The sequence below is a fragment of the Bufo gargarizans genome, chromosome 1, assembly GCF_014858855.1.
Source record: "Bufo gargarizans isolate SCDJY-AF-19 chromosome 1, ASM1485885v1, whole genome shotgun sequence".
In the NCBI taxonomy this organism is placed as follows: Eukaryota; Metazoa; Chordata; class Amphibia; order Anura; family Bufonidae; genus Bufo; species Bufo gargarizans.
In genome coordinates this window covers 156,025,518-156,046,352 of record NC_058080.1, presented here as the reverse complement: position 1 = coordinate 156,046,352, position 20,835 = coordinate 156,025,518, and positions in this window count along the sequence as shown.

Here is a 20,835-nt window from a genome sequence, read left to right as displayed (position 1 = left end):
AGAGAACAACAAGCATTATACACCTTAGAAAGTCTACAAATGGAAAGTGAGGGCTTATATTCTGAAATCACGCCTCCATTGACAGATCTGAAACCCAAATCAAAATTGACCCCCCCCCCCTTTTTTCTTAATTGAAAAATATTGAAACCTTTGTGGACCTTGTCTGTCAAAAGATAGACAAATTAAAAGTGAAAACAGAAACCATCCCGGTAAATTTAACACCTGAGGAATCTGACGCCCTTGAAGAATTAAGATCCAACAGGGAGATTGTGGTGAAAGCAAGTGACAAAGGGGGTAATGTAGTGATCCTAGATCAGGGTAACTACGATCAGATGGTGGACAGACTACTATCAGATAAGGAGATAAATAAGACCCTCAAAGAAAATCCAACAAGTAGATACCTGATTGAACTGCAGACAATTCTGAAAACAGCAAAGGATAAATGCCTAATTTCAAAAGAAGAACTTGAGTTTCTAAATAACAAAAGCCCCACGATCGCGACGTTTTATGAACTGCCAAAAGTGCACAAAAACAAAAATCCAATACCCGGGTGCCCGATAGTGTCGGGTAACGACTCCCTGACTCAATCAGCAAGCGAGTATGTGGATGCTATATTGAGACCGTTTGTCACATCATTGCCTTCGTACATAAAGGACACCACTGATGTACTGACTCGAATCAGTGTAATCTCACTATCGACGTCCACATACAGTCATGTGAAAAAATTAGGACACCCTTTGAAAGCATGTGTTTTTTTGTAACATTTTTAATAAAAGGTTATTTCATCTCCGTTTCAACAATACAGAGAGATTAAAGTAATCCAACTAAACAAAGAAAACTGAAGAAAAGTCTTTTCAAGATCTTCTGTAAATGTCATTCTACAAAAATGCCTATTCTAACTGAGGAAAAAGATAGGACACCCTTGCCCCTAATAGCGAGTGTTACCTCCTTTGGCTGAAATAACTGCAGTGAGACGGTTCTTGTAGCCATCTACCAGTCTTCGACATCGGTCTGAGGAAATTTTACCCCACTCCTCAATGCAGAACTTTTTCAGCTGTGAGATGTTTGAGGGGTTTCTTGCACGTACAGCCCTTTTCAAGTCACCCCACAGCATCTCAATGGGATTCAAATCTGGACTTTGACTTGGCCATTCCAGGACTCTCCATTTCTTCTTTTTCAGCCAATCTTTGGTTGATTTACTAGTATGTTTTGGGTCATTGTCATGTTGCATGGTCCAGTTCCGCTTCAGCTTTAATTTTCTAACTGATGGTCTCACATGTTCTTCAAGCACCTTCTGATACAAAGTAGAATTCATCGTGGATTCTATGATGGTGAGCTGACCAGGTCCTGCTGCAGCAAAGCAGCCCCAAACCATGACACTTCCACCTCCATGCTTCACAGTTGGTATGAGGTTCTTTTCTTGGAATGCTGTGTTTGGTTTACGCCAAACATGTCCTCTGCTGTTGTGTCCAAATAATTCAATTTTGGACTCATCTGTCCAAAGAACATTATTCCAGAAGTCCTGGTCTTTGTCAACTTTATCTCTGGCAAATGTCAGTCTGGCCTCGATGTTTCTCTTGGAAAGCAAAGGTTTCCTCCTTGCACACCTCCCATGCAAGTTAAACTTGTACAGTCTCTTTCTGATTGTAGAGGCATGTACTTCTACATCAACAGTAGCCAGAGCCTGCTGTAGTTCTCGAGATGACACTTTAGGGTTTTTGGAGACCTCTTTTAGCATCTTGCGGTCTGCTCTTGAGGTGAACTTGCTGGGGCGACCAGTCCTGGGCATGTTGGCAGTTGTTTTGAAAGCCCTCCACTTGTAGACTATCTTCCGGACAGTGGAATGGCTGATTTCAAAATCTTTTGAGATCTTTTTAAATCCCTTCCCAGACTCATAGGCTGCTACAATCTTTTTTCTGAAGTCCTCTGACAGCTCTTTTTCTCTCACCATGGTGCTCACTCTCACTTCAACAGTCAGGAGCACACCAAACTAAATGTCTGAGGTTTAAATAGGGCAAGCCTCATTCAACATGCAGAGTAACGATCTACTAATTATGTGCACCTGGTGTGATATACCTGTGTGAGATCTGAGCCAATTTAAGAGGGAATACATGTGAGGGTGTCCTATCTTTTTCCTCAGTTAGAATAGGCATTTTTGTAGAATGACATTTACAGAAGATCTTGAAAAGACTTTTCTTCAGTTTTCTTTGTTTAGTTGGATTACTTTAATCTCTCTGTATTGTTGAAACGGAGATGAAATAACCTTTTATTAAAAATGTTACAAAAAACCACATGCTTTCAAAGGGTGTCCTAATTTTTTCACATGACTGTATCTAGCTAGCCTGGACGTGGAAGCGCTTTACAGCAACATCGAGCATGAATTAGGGATCAAAGCTGTTAAGTACTTTCAGGACACTAAGAGCATGTGCTTTCATGAACACAACAATTTTGTTATTAATTTATTGAGATTTATACTCACCCATAACTACTTCCTATGTAACGGTACCTTTTACCAGCAGATGAAGGGTACCGCTATGGGGACACCGTGTGCACTGACTTTTGCACATTTATTTTTGGGGTGGTGGGAGGACACTATTGTTTTTTCAGAGACACTTGCACATTTCACAAGTCACATATTATTTTGGGGCAGATTCATCGACAACGTTTTGTTATTTTGGGAGGGCGACAAGCAGGAATTCATTGATTTTGTCAATGTACTCAATCACAATGACATAGGGATGCACTTTACTTTTGAAATTCACCCAGAAAAAATATGATTTTTGGATCTAACAATCCAAAAAGGAGAAATGGCCCAAATTTTAACTGAGATCTACCGCAAACCGATCTCTACAAACAGTCTCCTCCATTGGTCTAGTTGGCATCCTACAACATTGAAAAAAGGAATACCAGTGGGACAATATTTCAGAGCGAGGATGAACTGTACCACCGAAGACACCTTCAAAAAAGAGGCTTATGAGCTCTTTAGACGATTTAGAGCGAGAGGGTACCTGCAGAAAAGTCTAAAGAGGGCATTTAATCATGCCAAAAACGTAAAAAGAGAAGATCTACTATCATAAAAATGTAAAAAGGATCTTATACAGGATACTAAAAACAGGTGCATCGGAACCTATGATTGCAACCACCAAAAAATTATGACAATTCTAAAAAGACATTGGAAAATACTCACCAGTGATGGAGATTTAAGTACGGTATTATCATCATACCCCAGCATCACATATAGAAGGGGACAGAACATCAGGGACAAACTGGTCCATAGCTTTTTACCTACAAGAGAAACAAAAAGTGAAAACTGGTTAAAATCCAGTATTGTGGGCTCCTTCTCCTATATCCCGAGAATAAAGAAATTTAAGAACCCAGTTGATGGACGTGAATATACAATTAGAGATTTCTTCAATTGCCGCAGCAGTGGCATTATCTATGTGGCGTCGTGTATCTGTCCAAAATTATATGTAGGTAAAACCATACAAAAACTTAGATGGAGAATATCAGGGAACATTAGCGCCATTAACACAGAGAAGGATACCTCATTGTATAGACACATTACATATACCCACAGTGGGAACATAGAAGTCCTAAAGTTTTGGGGACTGTCCAAAATTAAATTGGGACCAAGAAGTGGCAATTTGGACCATAAACCTCTACAGGAAGAAGCAAAATGGATCCACAGACTACAGAGCCTCAGTCCAAAAGGCCATGAATGAGGGCTTTTCGTATACGGCCTTCATTTAGTATGCAAACACTATAATACAAAAACAAAAAAAAGTAACACTAACAAATGATTCTATAAAAATTCATAATAAGGGATCATACGGACCATTGAATATTTGCAAAAATTCAGACCCACTCAACAAACTTATAGTTCCTACTAATGCCCACTGTGAGGATACATTAGCCAAATTCTCCTTGGGCATCAGATATAGATTGGATAATTGCAATGAGTAATGTATATAACAATAATATGGATGCCACAAAAAGAGACTTGGCCACATTGGGAGAGCTGATAAAATTGAGGTGACACGTCAATAAATGACCCGGATAAGTAACGGACTGTGGAGATCAAATCATCCCAATATACTGCCCCCCTCCACCCTCCCCCCCTTCCTAATTTTCCTCTCTCTCCTCCCAAACGAAAAACCGCAGCATTTAATCAATACCCCAATACTGCAAGGAATAATCATATATACCCACATGCAGAGAATCAATCTTGCAGTACGGAGTGACCAGTTATGTATCAAACTATCAAGAACAGTACATTAACTCATATATAGGGGTTAGACTTTATCTTGACAGTCTATTACTGCAGATCCAGAATCATCATGACTTACTGTCAATCCTATCCCAGATGACAGATAAATGTAGAGGGAGGAGAAACCTGAGGTAGGCCCAGCATGATGGACGTCTGACCAAAGTGGAGGGGAGGAGTTATTACCTGTAGGAGGAGGAATCCGAGGCCTGTTTGAGATGACGGACGGCTGACAGTGAGGTGAGGGGAGGAGATACCGGCGTCGCAGAACTGATGACGTGTCCCGAAGAAGTAAGCACACTAGATGACAGCAATACCACGTAGTAACAGCTGATGGGTAGACGCCCCTGCTCTCCCCCTCCCCCAGCGCTAGTGGGAACGTTACTATTGGTTTGAAGTATAAGTGGGGCGGAGACTTGCTAGGCATAAATAGTGGTCATTAGGAGCGAGAGCACGCTAAGGACCCCACTTCCCCTGACGAAGCCACAGCAGTGGCGAAATATGTCGGGAGGGGTGCCATAGTGTAGCGCCAACTTTTAGACAGAGCACAGAGAGAGTTTAGCAGGTGAACACAGGATTAGTTTCAGACCAGATAGCGGTAGTGCAACAGCCACCTTGTCATTACCCAGCAAGCTCAAGTAGAGCAGTATAGCAATAATGAGATTCAGTTGTGAGTGAGTTGTGTAGCAGGAGTGACCACCAATTCAGCCGCCGTGATACGAATCAACAGTATATAGTAACACAAATTCAGTAGAGATTTCTGCTGCCAACTGGTGGACAACATTGCTAGTTGTTACAACAAGTTACTATCTGATTCAAGAGAATAAGGGGCATATAGTGCTCATGGTGACTGTACACTGGAGATTATTAGCCCGTAAAACAAGTGGCCACTAGTAGTGATTACCAGTACAGAGTGATACAAAGCTAGAGAAATTTGTTGCCGACTGGTGGACAACATTACCAGCTGCTGCAACAAGATATAATCTCCTCTAAGATAACAAGGGGGTAGATAATACTGGCTGCGACTGAACAGTTGACATAAACAGTCACCAAACAAGTGGCCACTGTCCAGCAACACGGTGTACTGTGTGATACAGTACAAATTACATCCAACAAACAAGTCATTTCAGAACTGGCCCATTATTGAGGGAATGACATTTAGTGGAAACTATTGCACGCCTGGTCTGAATAGATTAAATTAATTCCCTGCACTCAGTACCTTCCTGGCTCAATTACCTAGAAGGGAATATATATGAATATATACTTCATGTAACTATCCTCCAAGCTGTTGCCAATCCAAAGCAGCAGCTGGTAGTTAAATACAGGAGTAAAATATATATCCACAAGCTCTACTGTACTCTGATAGTTTTATATTAGCTTATCCTTATAGAATGTATGCATCACCGTTTTAGTCATTAATTAATAAAGATATATTTTAATATCAGTTAGAGACCCCTAAAGGGATTTTTTGGTCAACCGACCACTTGTTATATTCACACGTACACTAGCGCAGGATTTGGAAGTGTATGTGGAAAAAAATGTAAAAAAGGTATTTGGGATTACAGGTATTTGGGATGAGGAAACGTTATACAGGAGAGGTACCACCGATAATGTCACTGTCCAAAGTGTCTACGTAAAAAGCACTGTATTTCACAGATCATTTTTTAAAGCACACATGTTACACTGGATATATGGCACTAGTAATGTCACTGTCAGAAGCGGACACCGCCAATTGATAAAGTACACTGGATGTCATAGATATTTTTTGGATGCACACACTTTACACTGGAGATGTAACGCAGCTAATGTCACTGTCCGCAGCTGACGCTGTCTATTGAAAAAGTACACCTGATGTCACAGATAGTTTTTGGATGCGCAGACTTTACACTGGAGATGTGGCGCAGCTAATGTCACTGTCAGAAGTGGACAACGTCTATTGAAAAAGTACACTGGATGTCGCAGATAAATTTTGGGATGCGCACAATTTACACTGGAGATGTGGCACAGCTAATGTCACTGTTAGAAGCGGACACAGTCTATTGAAAAAGTACACTGGATGTCACTGATATGTTTTGGATGCGCACACTTTACACTGGAGAAGTGGCACAGCTAATCTCACTGTCCGCAGCGGACACCGTCTATTGTAATAGAACACTAGATGTCACAGATATTTTTTTAATGCGCGCACTTTACACTGGAGTCGTGGCACAGATAATGTCACTGTCAGAAGCGGACACCGTCTATTGGAAAAGTACACTGGATGTCACAGATATTTTTGGGATGCGCACACTTTACACTGGAGAGGTGGCGCAGCTAATGTTGCTGTCCGCAGCAGACACCGTCTACGGAAATAGTATGCTGGATTTCCCAGATTTTTTTTTTACCCGATGACGCGTTCCAGCCTGCCAAACACTGTAATGCCAGCAGCCAACAATGAGGGCAGTACTTACCTGCACGATTATTGGCTGCGTAGTCAGTGTGCTCAAATATAATTTAGCATCTATTTCTAAACAGTTTCTGCTGGTATTTGAACTCCAAACCCCTTGTGCATTAGAGGGGAAGACCTTATCCACTCAGCTATACAGCTAAATGCTAAACTGTATTAGAAAAACCTAATAGTAGTTTCTGATGTAGTGCGCATTCCTATTCAGCAGAAGATTTATTTTATATTTCTGGCAGGTTAACATGTAGCTTTATAGTGCAGTGGTTAATGTACTTGCCTCTAATGTACAAAGTTGGGAGTTTGAATCCTGGCAGTAAGAGGAATATGCCGCACTAGAGTGGTCAGGGAACAACGTGAGGTGCACCCACTAACAGATCACCAAATCTGAAAAGGGTTGTAATAAATAACAGTGGGGCACTCTCTAAAGCAATGGGAACAGTGGGTATTGGTGCATGCATTTTTTATGAATATATCTAAAATAGGTCATTCACAGTTAATAATTCGAATAATTCACAATATTAGTACATATAGATAGCAGCATAGATGCTAGAATGTGCATGCTAAAACGACATTGTGAATAAATATAGAAGTAAAACACAATTAGCAATCCAACAATAAAAATCAATAAATAGAAACTTCGCCTCCAAAAAGCTCTAGATATCCACAAATAGAGTTCAGTTAATATTAATATCACTCCAATCTCAGGTCTCGATTAATAATAATCCAATCTTAGGTCTCAATTAATAGTAGCTATACACAGAGCGGCGTCCCGCTCCTTGGCCTGTCCCGCTGTAATTTTTGAAAAGAGAATGCTTAATTTTTGTAGACAGTTCGATCTTACCCAGAGGGTTTTCGAAAGATCTCCTACTAGGTGAATAAACCATCCACTTTTTTCATCACAATTTGGAGTGCTGCCACTTTTTCTCTTCTCTATACACTTGGGATCTTGGTCTCAGGTCATCAGGAGGATTTGCACCCGCGCTTATTGTGTGCTGCTTTTTTTCTCTCTCTCTCTCTCTATATATATATATATATATTTTCTATAGATAAGACGTGGCACTCGTGTCTAGACCGTGGTGCTTGTTGTGCTGGCTTCCCAGCCAGAATCATTCTAAGGAAAAACAACAGCACTCAATACAAGAACTTTTGTTCCGGTTTGTTTATTTTTGTGGCAACTTCACCAATTTGTGACATTTCGGTCGTAGGACCTTTATCAAACACTGTAATAATAATAATAAATATTCCATAAGTATACATAACAGTGGCAACATCAAATTAAATATATGTCCATGACACTTATTATCGTCAGGTAGTGCTGACACCTTACATACTAAGTAATAATCAAATGCAGTTACAGAAAACATCAAAAAGATAAGAAAAAAATTGAAAAAATGTACGGTACAAAGACTTCATGTACATAGATCTAGCTCTACATATACTCTGTTGTTTTCCACTTATTATCGGAAAACAAGAACAAATTAGATTGTAGCAGTCCAGTCAAACTCCATATCTGTTGAATAGACATTCAGGATAATTATTTTAAATTCCATGAGATAGATATTTATTTAATACTGATATACATAGAGGAGTGTGTCATCTACAATCTGCGATCCTTTGATATAAGCAGCAGCCAATACAGTCTGGGAGCGACCTAAGCCCCAGAGCAACATTTAAAAAAAGTAGAAACATTCAGATGCATATATGGCTAATTAGAATAAAACCGGGTGCCCCCATAAGGACAAAACAACACTTACCAAGTTGCCGTGGAGAGGAAATATGGAAAGAATAGAGCTGATGGTGTATCCACACCCATATAGATGCTGAAGCTGAGAGGTACATGTGGCTAGATATAGCCGGCCCGGAAGGAAGTATCCGAAAACCAGAAGTATCTAAGCGTTCCAAGCTGGAACGCATACCACCTTTCATATGTACTCAAAACTACTGTAACTGCTGCACATGCCCAGAGGATAATATGTATATCTTTATGTATACTAGAAGTGACAGGAATGCGGAGGACATATCTATATATAGTTAAATTGCCACAGGGATCTCAACCGGAAGTGCGTTCCAGCCGCGACCGGAAGTAGCCGATGCGTTCCAGCTTGGAACGCACCGGATCTGATCCTCCTATTCGAACTGACCAAAGTAGATATTGTCTAGTAAATGAGCTGGTCATCTAAATCTAGGGACAATGTGGAGCAGATTACTATAGGGAAGACATGTTAATTTAGAAATAAAATGAGCCAATCATAAACTATAAGTGAGAGATATAAAATAAACCAAGGGGGAAAAATAGGAAGAAAAAAAGAAGAAAAAATGGAAAAAAGAAAGAAGAAAAAGAAAGAGAGAAGAAAAGTGGAGAAAAGAACAATAGGGATCAAGGGAAGAAAAGAGACCAACACCTAAAAAGGATACAGAAAAGGACGGCAAACATGGTGGGGGTCCGGTTCTTAGTGCATCTGAAAGACACAAAAAATTGGTAGTTAGTAATCGTATCCACTGTTTGACACATACTGTATATCAATGACGTTACATTCATTCAAATAAACAAGGACAATTCGTAATCCCTGTTGAGCCGCTTAGGTTCTAGGCTTTGTGGTCTATGTATCCAATAAGCCTCTCGTTTTTTAAGTATTTGTTGTCTATTACCACCTCCTCTTGGTAATTCTATTTGTTCTATTATTTGAAATTTCAATTGGGATACATTATGCTTCATTTTGTGGAAATGGTGAGGGACCGGGAGTAGCAGATTCTCACATCGAATAGTGGACTTATGTTGACAGATACGATCCCTCACATTCTGGGTGGTCTCCCCCACATGCATTAGGCCACATGGACATTTCAAGAGATAGACTACATAGTTAGATTGACATGTATGAAACCCTTTAATTTGTATGGACTCCCCGGTCTGTGGGTGATAGATTTTGTCCTCTTTCATTACATTCGAACACTGCGCACAGTGTAAACAGAGAAACGTGCTGTCACAACCAGACATCTGAGAAGCTCTGACAGATGCCTTTCAGAACCTTCTCCTTGAGCTTTCTTTGTTTTGGTTTTCAGTTCCTCATCTCGTTAGCCTCTCTCAGCTGTCTTGTAGTTGGACTGATTACATCCCTTTAAATTCCTCCCCATAATGCATTAGTGTGCGGTTTATACAACTTCCTGGAGTGTGTGTGCATGCTGATCCTATTTCCCAGTCTTCTACAAGTTAAGTGTTGTACATTAATTTGTGATTTTATGTTTGCTGGATCCCAGGTGACCCTGACTCCCTCTGTGTCTAGTGTAGGGAGGCGGTGGTCGTGTCCCCTCACTATTGTAGGGTGTTCAGGTGTTATATAGTCGAGGTACGAGGATATGCGATCATCCACCATTGGGGTGTTCGCATAGGCTGAGCAGAGTCAGGGAGAGTGCCAGGTCTTATGCAGGGGTCTCCCTTTTGTTCCTTAGTTTTGGATCCAGTGAGTCATATATTCATTTTGCATTGTCTTGTTTCCTGTACACCTTCCGTGACATTATAAACCGCCAAAACCGTCTCAAGCATGGATCCGGTTTCACTTTTGACTGAACGCTTCCAGTGTCTTTCATTGGAGGTAGCTGATCTCCGTAAGACTCTTTCTCAGTTTCTAGTGACCGGTTCAGCTTGCGTTCATGGAGTTTGCTCTGAGCCTAAGATCTCGCTCCCGGATACGTTCTCCGGGGGTAGTGAGAATTTTGTGCGTTTCAGAGAGGCTTGCAAACTCCATTTTCGCCTTCTTCCCCATTCCTCTGGTGATGAGGAACGGAGGGTGGGGATCATTATATCGCTGCTCAGGGGTAACGCTCAGTCGTGGGCCTTTTCGCTGCCGGTGGGGGCACGGCCCCTCCGTTCAGTGGATGAATTCTTTTTAGCCCTGGGTCAGATATATGATGATCCGGATCGTGTTGCTTTGGCTGAGTCTAGACTACGTCTGTTATGCCAGGGTAAACAATCCGCAGAGATATACTGCTCAGAATTTCGGAGATGGGCAGCTGATACTGGTTGGAATGATGCTGCACTCCGAAGTCAATTTTGCCATGGTCTTTCAGAGGGATTGAAAGATGCATTTGCCTTTCATGAGAGGCCTATCTCCTTGGACGCTGCTATGTCTCAGGCCGTTCGTATTGACAGGCGTCTTAGAGAGAGAGGAGAGATCTCTCCTTCCTGTCATACTCAGTCCCAGGACAGTGCAGCGGTCTCATTCTGTGCGCAGGGGTCTCAGTCGCTGTCAGCCCCTTCTGAGCAGGAGCCCATGCAGCTGGGGTTGATTGCCTCTGACAATAGAAGATTCAGCCCGCATGGGAAGGTTTGTTTTTGTTGTGGAGGTATAAATCATTTGGCAAATGTTTGTCCCTCTAGGAGATTCAGGCAGTTTTCTGGGAGTAATAAAGAAACAAAAAGGAAAAAATCTTTTAAAAATGTTCCATCTGTTACTATTGGCAGGGTTGAGGCGGAAATTGAAGGTTTTCCGTTTGCTTGTAGTTCCCGTTTTGTCCTGCCTGCCAGGGTGGCGCTAGAGAGCAAGAACATTTTTTGTGAGATTTTTGTAGATAGTGGAGCAGCTGTCAATCTCATTGATAATCATTTTGCGATGACTCATGGTTTCCAGGTATGCACTTTGGGAAAGGATATTCCTGTTTTTGCTATTGATTCCGCTCCACTTTCTCAGAAATCATTAAAGGGCATAGTTCACAATATTCGTTTAATTGTAAGTGATGCTCATGTTGAGGATGTGTCATGTTTCGTCCTTAGCGGATTACCTACTCCTCTTGTGTTGGGGCTACCCTGGCTCACTAAACATAACCCCACCATTGATTGGCAAGCGAGGCAAATAAATGGTTGGAGTGACTTTTGCAGAGAGAATTGCCTCACGACATCTGTTTCTGAGGTTTCTACTAAGACTGTACCACCTTTTCTCTCTGAATTTTCGGATGTCTTCTTGAGAGTGGAGTTCAGGATTTGCCCCCGCACAGGGAGTACGATTGCCCTATTAATCTCATCCCAGGCGCCAAGCTGCCTAAATATCGTTTATAAATCTTTCCCAACCTGAAAGAGTCGCTATGCGTGATTATATCTCTAAGAGTCTGAGAAAAGGACACATACGACCCTCGAAGTCACCTGTTGCCGCTGGTTTTTTCTTTAAGAAAAAAGATGGTTCTTTAAGACCTTGTCTGGATTTCAGGGAGCTGAACAGTATCACTATTCGTGACCCTTATCCGCTTCCTCTGATCCTGGACCTGTTTAACCAGATTGTTGGGGCTAAAGTCTTTTCCAAATTAGATCTATGAGGGGCATACAACCTGGTCAGGGTCAGAGAAGGAGACGAATGGAAGACGGCCTTCAATACCCCTGAGGGCCATTTTGAGAATTTGGTTATGCCTTTTGGTTTGATGAATGCCCCAGCCGTTTTTCAGCATTTCGTGAACAGCATTTTTTATCATTTAATGGGAAAATTTATATTAGTGTATTTGGATGACATTTTGATTTTTTCTCCTGATTTCAAAACTCATAAGGAACACTTACGTCAGGTCTTGCTCATCCTGCGGGAGAATAAATTATACGCTGAAACTGGAAAATGTGTGTTTGCGGTTCCAGAAATTCAATTTCTGGGGTTTCTTCTCTCCGCTTCTGGTTTTCGCATGGACCCCGAGAAGGTCCGCGCTGTGCTTGAGTGGGAGCTTCCTGAGAATCAGAAGGCGCTGATGCGTTTTTTGGGCTTTGCCAATTATTACAGGAAGTTTATTTTGAATTATTCCTCTATTGTTAAACCACTCACTGATATGACCAGAAAGGGGGTAGATTTTTCCTCCTGGTCGGTAGAGGCGCGTAAGGCCTTTTCTAATATCAAGGAGAGTTTTGCTTCCGCTCCCATCTTGGTACAACCTGATATTTCTCTACCCTTCATAGTTGAGGTTGATGCTTCAGAGGTGGGTGTGGGTGCGGTCTTGTCTCAGGGTTCCTCTGCTGCCAAATGGCGACCGTGTGCCTTTTTCTCGAATAAACTCTCCTCCGCAGAGAGAAATTACGATGTGGGAGATAGGGAATTGTTGGCCATCAAGTTGGCTTTTGAGGAATGGCGCCATTGGCTAGAGGGAGCCAGACACCCTATTACCGTGTTTACTGACCATAAAAATCTGGCCTACTTGGAGTCAGCCAAGCGTCTGAACCCGAGACAGGCCAGATGGTCTTTGTTCTTTTCAAGGTTTAATTTTGTTGTCACGTTCCGCCTGGGGTTAAGAATGTGAAGGCAGATGCCCTGTCACGTTGTTTTCCTGGAGGTGGGAATTTTGAAGACCCGGGTCCCATTTTGGCTGAAGGTGTGGTAGTCTCTGCTCTTTTTCCTGAATTGGAGGCAGAGGTGCAGGCAGCCCAGTCAGAGGCTCCTGATCTTTGTCCTCCTGGGAGGTTGTTTGTGCCTCTCGCTTTAAGACACAAGATTTTTAAGGAACACCACGATACGGTCCTTGCTGGGCACCCGGGGGCAAGAGCCACAGTGGATCTCATCGCTCGGAGATTCTGGTGGCCTGCGCTTCGTAAGTCGGTTGAGGGTTTTGTGGCAAGCTGCGAGACTTGCGCTCGTGCCAAAGTCCCTCATTCACGGCCATCAGGTCCTCTCCTTCCCTTACCCATTCCTTCCCGTCCTTGGACACATCTGTCCATGGACTTCATTGCGGACCTGCCTCGTTCCTCGGGGAAGACTGTGATTCTGGTGGTGGTGGACCGTTTTAGCAAAATGGTGCATTTCATCCCTTTTCCTGGTTTGCCCAATGCTAAGACGCTGGCGCAGGCATTTATTGATCACATTGTCAAATTGCATGGTATTCCTTCAGACATAGTCTCTGATAGGGGCACGCAGTTTGTTTCCAGATTCTGGAAGGCTTTCTGTTCTCGCTTGGGGGTTCGGTTGTCATTCTCTTCTGCTTTCCACCCGCAGTCGAATGGCCAGACAGAACGCGTCAATCAGAATCTGGAGACATATCTGCGCTGTTTTGTGGCGGAGAATCAGGAGGATTGGTGTTCTTTTTTGTCCCTTGCCGAGTTTGCTTTAAATAACCGGGTTTCATCTGCAGTTTGGGACATTCTCGGGAGAGGGGTCTTCTGGTTTACCTGATGAGGACAGATTCTCCTCATCTTTGTCATCGATTTGGCAAAAGATTCAGGATAATCTAAAGAGCATGAGTGAGAGATATAAGCGTGTGGCAGATAAGAGACGTGTGCCTGGTCCGGACCTGAATGTTGGTTATCTGGTGTGGTTGTCTACCAAGAATATCAAATTGAAGGTTCCCTCCTGGAAGTTGGGTCCTAAGTTTATTGGGCCTTACAAAATCCTGTCTGTCATCAATCCTGTTGCCTACCGTCTTGATCTTCCTCAGACTTGGAAGATCCTTAATGTTTTTCATAAGTCTTTATTAAAACCTTATGTTCAACCCATTGTACCCTTGCCTTTGCCTCCTCCTCCGATTATGGTTGATGGAAATCTTGAATTTCAGGTCTCTAGGATTGTGGATTCTCGTGTTGTCCGCGGTTCTCTCCAGTACCTCGTTCATTGGGAGGGTTATGGTCCTGAGGAGAGGATGTGGGTCCCAGTGACGGACATTAAGGCCCACTCGTCTCATCAGGGCTTTCCATAGGTCCCATCCTGAGAAGGTGGGCTCTGAGTGTCCAGAGTCCACTCGTAGAGGGAGGGGTACTGTCACAACCAGACATCTGAGAAGCTCTGACAGATGCCTTTCAGAACCTCCTCCTTGAGCTTTCTTTGTTTTGGTTTTCAGTTCCTCATCTTGTTAGCCTCTCTCAGCTGTCTTGTAGTTGGACTGATTGCATCCCTTTAAATTCCTCCCCATAATGCATTAGTGTGCGGTTTATACAACTTCCTGGAGTGTGTGTGCATGCTGATCCTATTTCCCAGTCTTCTACAACATAAGTGTTGTACATTTCATTTGTGATTTTATGTTTTCTGGATCCCAGGTGACACTGACTCCCTCCGTGTCTAGTGTAGGGAGCCGGTGGTCGTGTCCCCTCACTATTTTAGGGTGTTCAGGTGTTATATAGTCGAGGTACGAGGATATGCGATCATCCATTGGGGTGTTCGCATAGGCTGAGCAGAGTCAGGGAGAGTGCCAGGTCTTATGCAGGGGTCTCCCTTTTGTTCCTTAGTTTTGGATCCAGTGAGTCATATATTCATTTTGCATTGTCTTGTTTCCTGTACACCTTCCGTGACACGTGCCTTGTCTTGCTTTACCTAATAGGCGCTGATGTGAGATAGTACTACTCAGGCCAATATCCGCTCTGACAAGCCAATCCCTCAAATTTTTCGGTCTCCTACTGCATGGTAAACATCGTGTCTGAAATTCCTCTATATTGGGAAAGGAACGGGCAAGTATGTTCCAATGTTTGTTGAGGATATTAACAACTTTATAGGAATGTGGATGATAGGTATGTACAAAGGGAATTCTCTTTTTGGTCCCATTTTTTTTGTCGTGAACTAGAATCTGTATTTGGTGAGATTATTGCCAAAGGATATCCTCTTTGTTGGAATTTTTGAGTTATTTCTAAAACTCTTTTCTGTTTGTCCTCCTCTGATGTCACTATTCTCGTGATGCGCTCAATCTGTGATCTAGGTAGTGATTTTTTTGTAGAGGGTGCATGACAACTGTTGTAATGAAGTAGATTGTTTCGATCCGTTGGTTTACGGTACAAATCTGTATGTAAGGAACCATCTTTTTGTTTAAGAACCTGTAGTGTCAAGGAAGCTGATACTATGCTGATCATAATGTATTGTAAATTGGAATTCTGGATAGATGGTATTTAGATATGAGTGGAAGCTGAGGCGTGAATCCTCCGTACCTTCCCATAGACAAAAAATATCATCTATGTATCTTTTCCATATTTTATCATATTGTAAGAATAAACATTGCGGATATACATGTTCAATTTCGAACCTTGTCATGTACCCATTAGCATAAGGTGGCGCTGCAAGTGACCCCATTGCGGTCCCTTGTTTTTGAATATAAAAGGAGTCCTCAAACATAAAGAAGTTTTTTTGCAGAACTATAGTAAGAAGATCCAGATAGAATTCCACAAGTTGAGGTGTTGTGTTAGCTTCCTCTAAGAGGAGTTTAGTGGCCCTGATACCTTTAGTATGGTGAATGGATGTGTAGAGGCTATTGACATCCCATGTGACAAGGTAGCATTGATTGGAAAGGGGACCTATGTGTCGAATGACGTTCAGAAATGCAGTTGTGTCTAATAGAAATGACTGGGTGGTTTTGATTAAAGGGGTAAGGGCTTTTTCTAGTAAAATAGAAAGAGGGGCCAGAATTGAATCCGTTGAGGCAACGATGGGACGGCCTGGGGGTTTATTGAGAGTCTTGTGGATCTTGGGAAGTACAGGGGTAATAGGATGTTGGTTAGTCAAAAATTTTATGATGTCTTCATCAATGGTGCCCTGTGCTATATATATATATATATATATATATATATATGTTTTTAGACATAATTAGTGATGATCGAGCATGCTCGGCCGAACACCTGTGCTTGAGTGCTATGCTGTAGCCTCCTCCCCGGATGTTTCTTAGCTGCCAAAAAACGTGCAAGTAAATACAGCTCTCACTTTAATGCCAGTAGCCATGTTGGCTACTGGCATTACAGTGATTGGCTGGCCAAAATGAATCATCAGGTGCTATATAAAACCCAATGACGCGTGTTCTGCTCATTGTAGTCAGGGAGAGCTGAGCATAGGAAGGGACAGAGAGTGTAGGAAGTGTAAGTGTAAGATTTTTATATGGAAACTTTTTCAGAGACCCAAAAGTCTTTTTAAGGACTATTGTGTGTGACAGCAGCAATATAATTTTTTTGTGCATTCTGCGCTGAATACCATGTAATAGGCCCCTGCGGACAGTTAAATTATTTGCGCCACATCTCCTGTAAAAAGTGTGCGCATCCCTAAAATATCAGTGACATCCAGTGTACTTTTTCCATAGACGTGTCAGCTGCGGACAATTAAATTATCTGCGCCAAATCTCCTGTTTAAAGTGTGCACATCACTAAAATATCAGTGACATCCAGTGTACTTTTCCTGTAGACATGTCCGCTGCGGACAGTTAAAATATCCACTCCACATCTCATGTTTAAAGTGCGCACATCCCTAAAATATCAGTGACAGCCAGTGTACTCTTTCTGTATATAGTGTCCGCTGCGTACAGTTAAATAATCCGCGCCACATCTGCTGTGTAAAATGTGCGCATCCAAAATATATCTGTGACATCCAGTGTACATTTTCAATAGACTGTATCCGCTGTGGACAGTGAGATTCAGTGAGATTAGCTGCGCCACATCTCCAGTGTAAAGTGTGCGTATGCAAAAAATTTCTGTGACATCCAGTGTACTTTATCAATAGACTTTATCAATAGTTTGCTGCAGACAGTTAAATTATCCGCTCAACATCTCCTGTTTAAAGTGTGTGCATCCCTAAAATATCAGTGACATCCAGTGTTCTTTTTCAGTAGATGGTGTCTGCTGCTGACAGTGAGATTAGCTGCGACACATCTCCTGTGTAAAGTGTGCGCATTCAAAAAATATCTGACATCCAGTGTACTTTTCCGTAAATGGTGTCCGCTGTGGACAGTGACATTAGCTGTGTCCCATCTCCAGTGTAAAGTGTGCGCTTAAAAAAAATATCTGTGACATCCAGTGTACTTTTTCAATAGGTGTTGTCCGCTGCGGACAGTGAGATTAGCTGTGCCACATCTACAGTTTAAACTGTGTGCATGCCTAAAATATCAGTGACATCCAGTGTACTTTTTCTGTAGATGGTATCCGCTGCGGACAGTGAGATTAGCTGCACCAAATCTCTAGTGTAAAGTGTGTGCATCCCAAAAATATCTGTGACATCCAGTGTACTTTTTCAATAGACGGTTTCAGCTCCGGACAGTGAGATTAGCTGCTCCACATCTCCAGTCTAAAGTGTGCGCATCCAAAAAATATCTGACATCCAGTGTACTTTTACCGTAGACAGTGTCCGCTGTGGACAGTGAGATTAGCTGTGCCACATCTCCTCTGTAAAGTTTGCGCATCCAAAAAATATCTGTGATATCCAGTGTACTTTTTCCGTAGATGGTGTCCACTGCAGACAATGAGATTAACTGCGCTACATCTCCAGTGTAAAGTGTGCGCATCCACAAACGATCTGTGACATCCAGTGTACTATTTCAATAGATATTCTCCGCTGCGAACATTGAGATTAGCTGTGCCACATCTCCAGTGTAAAATGTGCGCATCCAAAAAATATCTGTGACATCCAGTGTACTTTTCAAATAGATGGTATCCGCTGTGCTCAGTGAGATTAGCTGCGCCCCATCTCCTGTGTAAAGTGTGCACATCCCTAAAATACCAGTGGCATCCAGTGTACTTTTTCCATAGACATTTTCTGCTTCTGACAGTGACCTTACCAGTGCCATATCTGCAGTGTAATGTGTGCTCTTTAAAACTTTTTCTGTGGCATACATTGTAATTTTTCCGTAGATGGAGTCCACTTCTGAAAGTGACTATACTAGGACAACATCTGCAGTGTAACGTGTGCGCTTCAAAAATGTATCTGCGACATACAGTGTACTTTTTCAGCTTTGAAATCACCCCCTCCCCCCCAGACCCAAAGACTTTGGTTTCCTAGAAGCAGGTCATAGGAATAACGCTGCTGGATCTCTGGTCGTCATCATTTATGGTAGGAACTACGACGGTATCTCATAGACTTCAAACCTCCGACTTTCGTTTTTGATTAATCTCCGGGCACTCTCCCATAATTTTTTTAAATGGTCAGCTGAGCAGCAGGCCCTCAACCATAATGTTTTCGAGGGTCAGATAAGCAGCAGGCCCTCACATATAATTATTTAGAGGGTCAGATCACCTGCAGGCCTTTGCATATAATGTTTTAGAAGGGTCAGCTCACCTGCAGGTTCTCACCTACAATATTTTATAGGGTCAGCTCACCAGCAGGCCCTCACCTACAATATTTTGCAGGGTCAGCTCACCTGCAGGCCCTCACCTAATTATACCTAAAAGGTAATTTGCACGCATGCTGCCTTGCTTGGATGTGGTAGCCGTAGCCGTTTCTCAGCCTCCCTCTCCAGAATCGAACACTGATTCACCCTTACCCAGGGTCACCGTGGTTGGCAATAAAAGTAGCATTGAAAGTTGATAGGGCAGACATCCGAATGGATCGTCGCCATCACGGAGACGTGCGATCGTCCTCAGGTTATCTACAGTCACCAAAGCAGCCCAGGATGTTTTAATGTTAAGATCAGCAGGCGCTTCCTCCAAGTGTTTTTGAGGGTCACCATCAGGCCATCAATCATAATTTTTCAAGACTGTGTATTATACCCTCCTTTATGTGCAACAAAGGGTGTATTGGAGTGCCGGCTCCTTGTAATTTTTGACAGCCCTTTCACTTAGTGCATAGGCTTTATGAGTGTTGGAGTCCCACTACCTGAGCAATTGTGCCACAATGTGAATGAGGCCCTCCTTTATGTGTTATACAGCTTGTATCGGAATGCCTCTTCCTTGTAATTTTTGGCAGCACTTGCACTTTATATACAAGTAAATATACAGAAAAGAATGTTTACTAACAATTTTTCCTCCATCTAAAATTGATTTTATCTTCGGTTTTGTGCATATTATTGTCAGTCTGTAAAAGTTGCATGCTACTTGGACAACATCGTTCCCAGCAGCGACCTGGGAGTCCAAGATGCATCCAGACATCCTCCCTATGCTGTTCCCGAACTATTTTGGTGGTGTTTCCATCAATTTCTGACCTTTGCCTATGAACCAGGCACCTTCCACTCTACAGAGCAGGGGGTGCCTGGTTTAATGCTTGGGTTCTCCCATTGACTTCCATTATACACGGGTATACTTGAGTATCCCGATGTGTTTGGCCCGAGTCCCCAAACCCCCGTGCTCGATCAACACTGGCTATAATATATTTACATATATTATTATATATTTAGAATATACAATATATTTAAATATATTATGGGTATAAACTTTAGCAGTAGTTTACCACATATTATGCATTCATATATATCAGATGTATGATGATATATATATATATATATATATATATATATATATATATAAATAAAAGAAAAATCCTGAGGGAGCACCACCTTCAATGTGGGTGCAAAATCCACAAGGGCGACGGCAGAAACCCAATATTGTAACTGAAGAAAGATAGGACTGCACTCCAGGAGTGCAGTCCTATCTTTCTTCAGTTATATATATATATATATATATATATATATATGTAATCTGCTATCACATGGGTTAATAAAATACCCACTGTTTGACAAGGATACCTGTGTGATGCCTTAGTTTCTTTCTGCATATATATATATATATATATATATATATATATATAATTTATTTATTTTTCACTAATTACACATTTTGTGCCATACATTTTTTACAATTACAAAAAAAAATATTAAATATAATCAATATTTCTATAATGTCTCTGCCAAGATTCAAACTCCCAACTTTGTACATTAGAGATAAGGATGTTAACCACTACACTAGAGAGCTACATGTTAACCTCCTCAGAAATATACAATTATTTAGCTGAATAGGAATACTCACTACATCAGAAACTACTATGAGGTTTTTCTGCCACAGTTTTGCATTAAGCTTTATAGAGTTGATACGGTCCTTGTCTCTAATGTGCAAAGTTGGGAGTTTGAATCCAGGCAGAAACATTTCAGAAATAGAGATTTGAGTTATATATTTTATATTTTTTTTTTAGTAATTGTAAAAAATGTACGGCACAAAATAAATGTGTAATTACTACTATATATATATATATATATATATATATATATATATTCATACTTCTGATATATATGAATGCATAATATGTGGGAAACTACTATATTTACATATATTATAATATATAATATATTCTAAATATATAATAATATATGTAAATATATTATGGCTAAAAACCTATATATATAAATAAAAGATACTGCTGGGATTCAAACTCCCAATCTTGTAGGCAACAACATTAACCATTACACTATAGAGCTACATGTCAATGTACACAGAAATATAAAATAAGTTTTC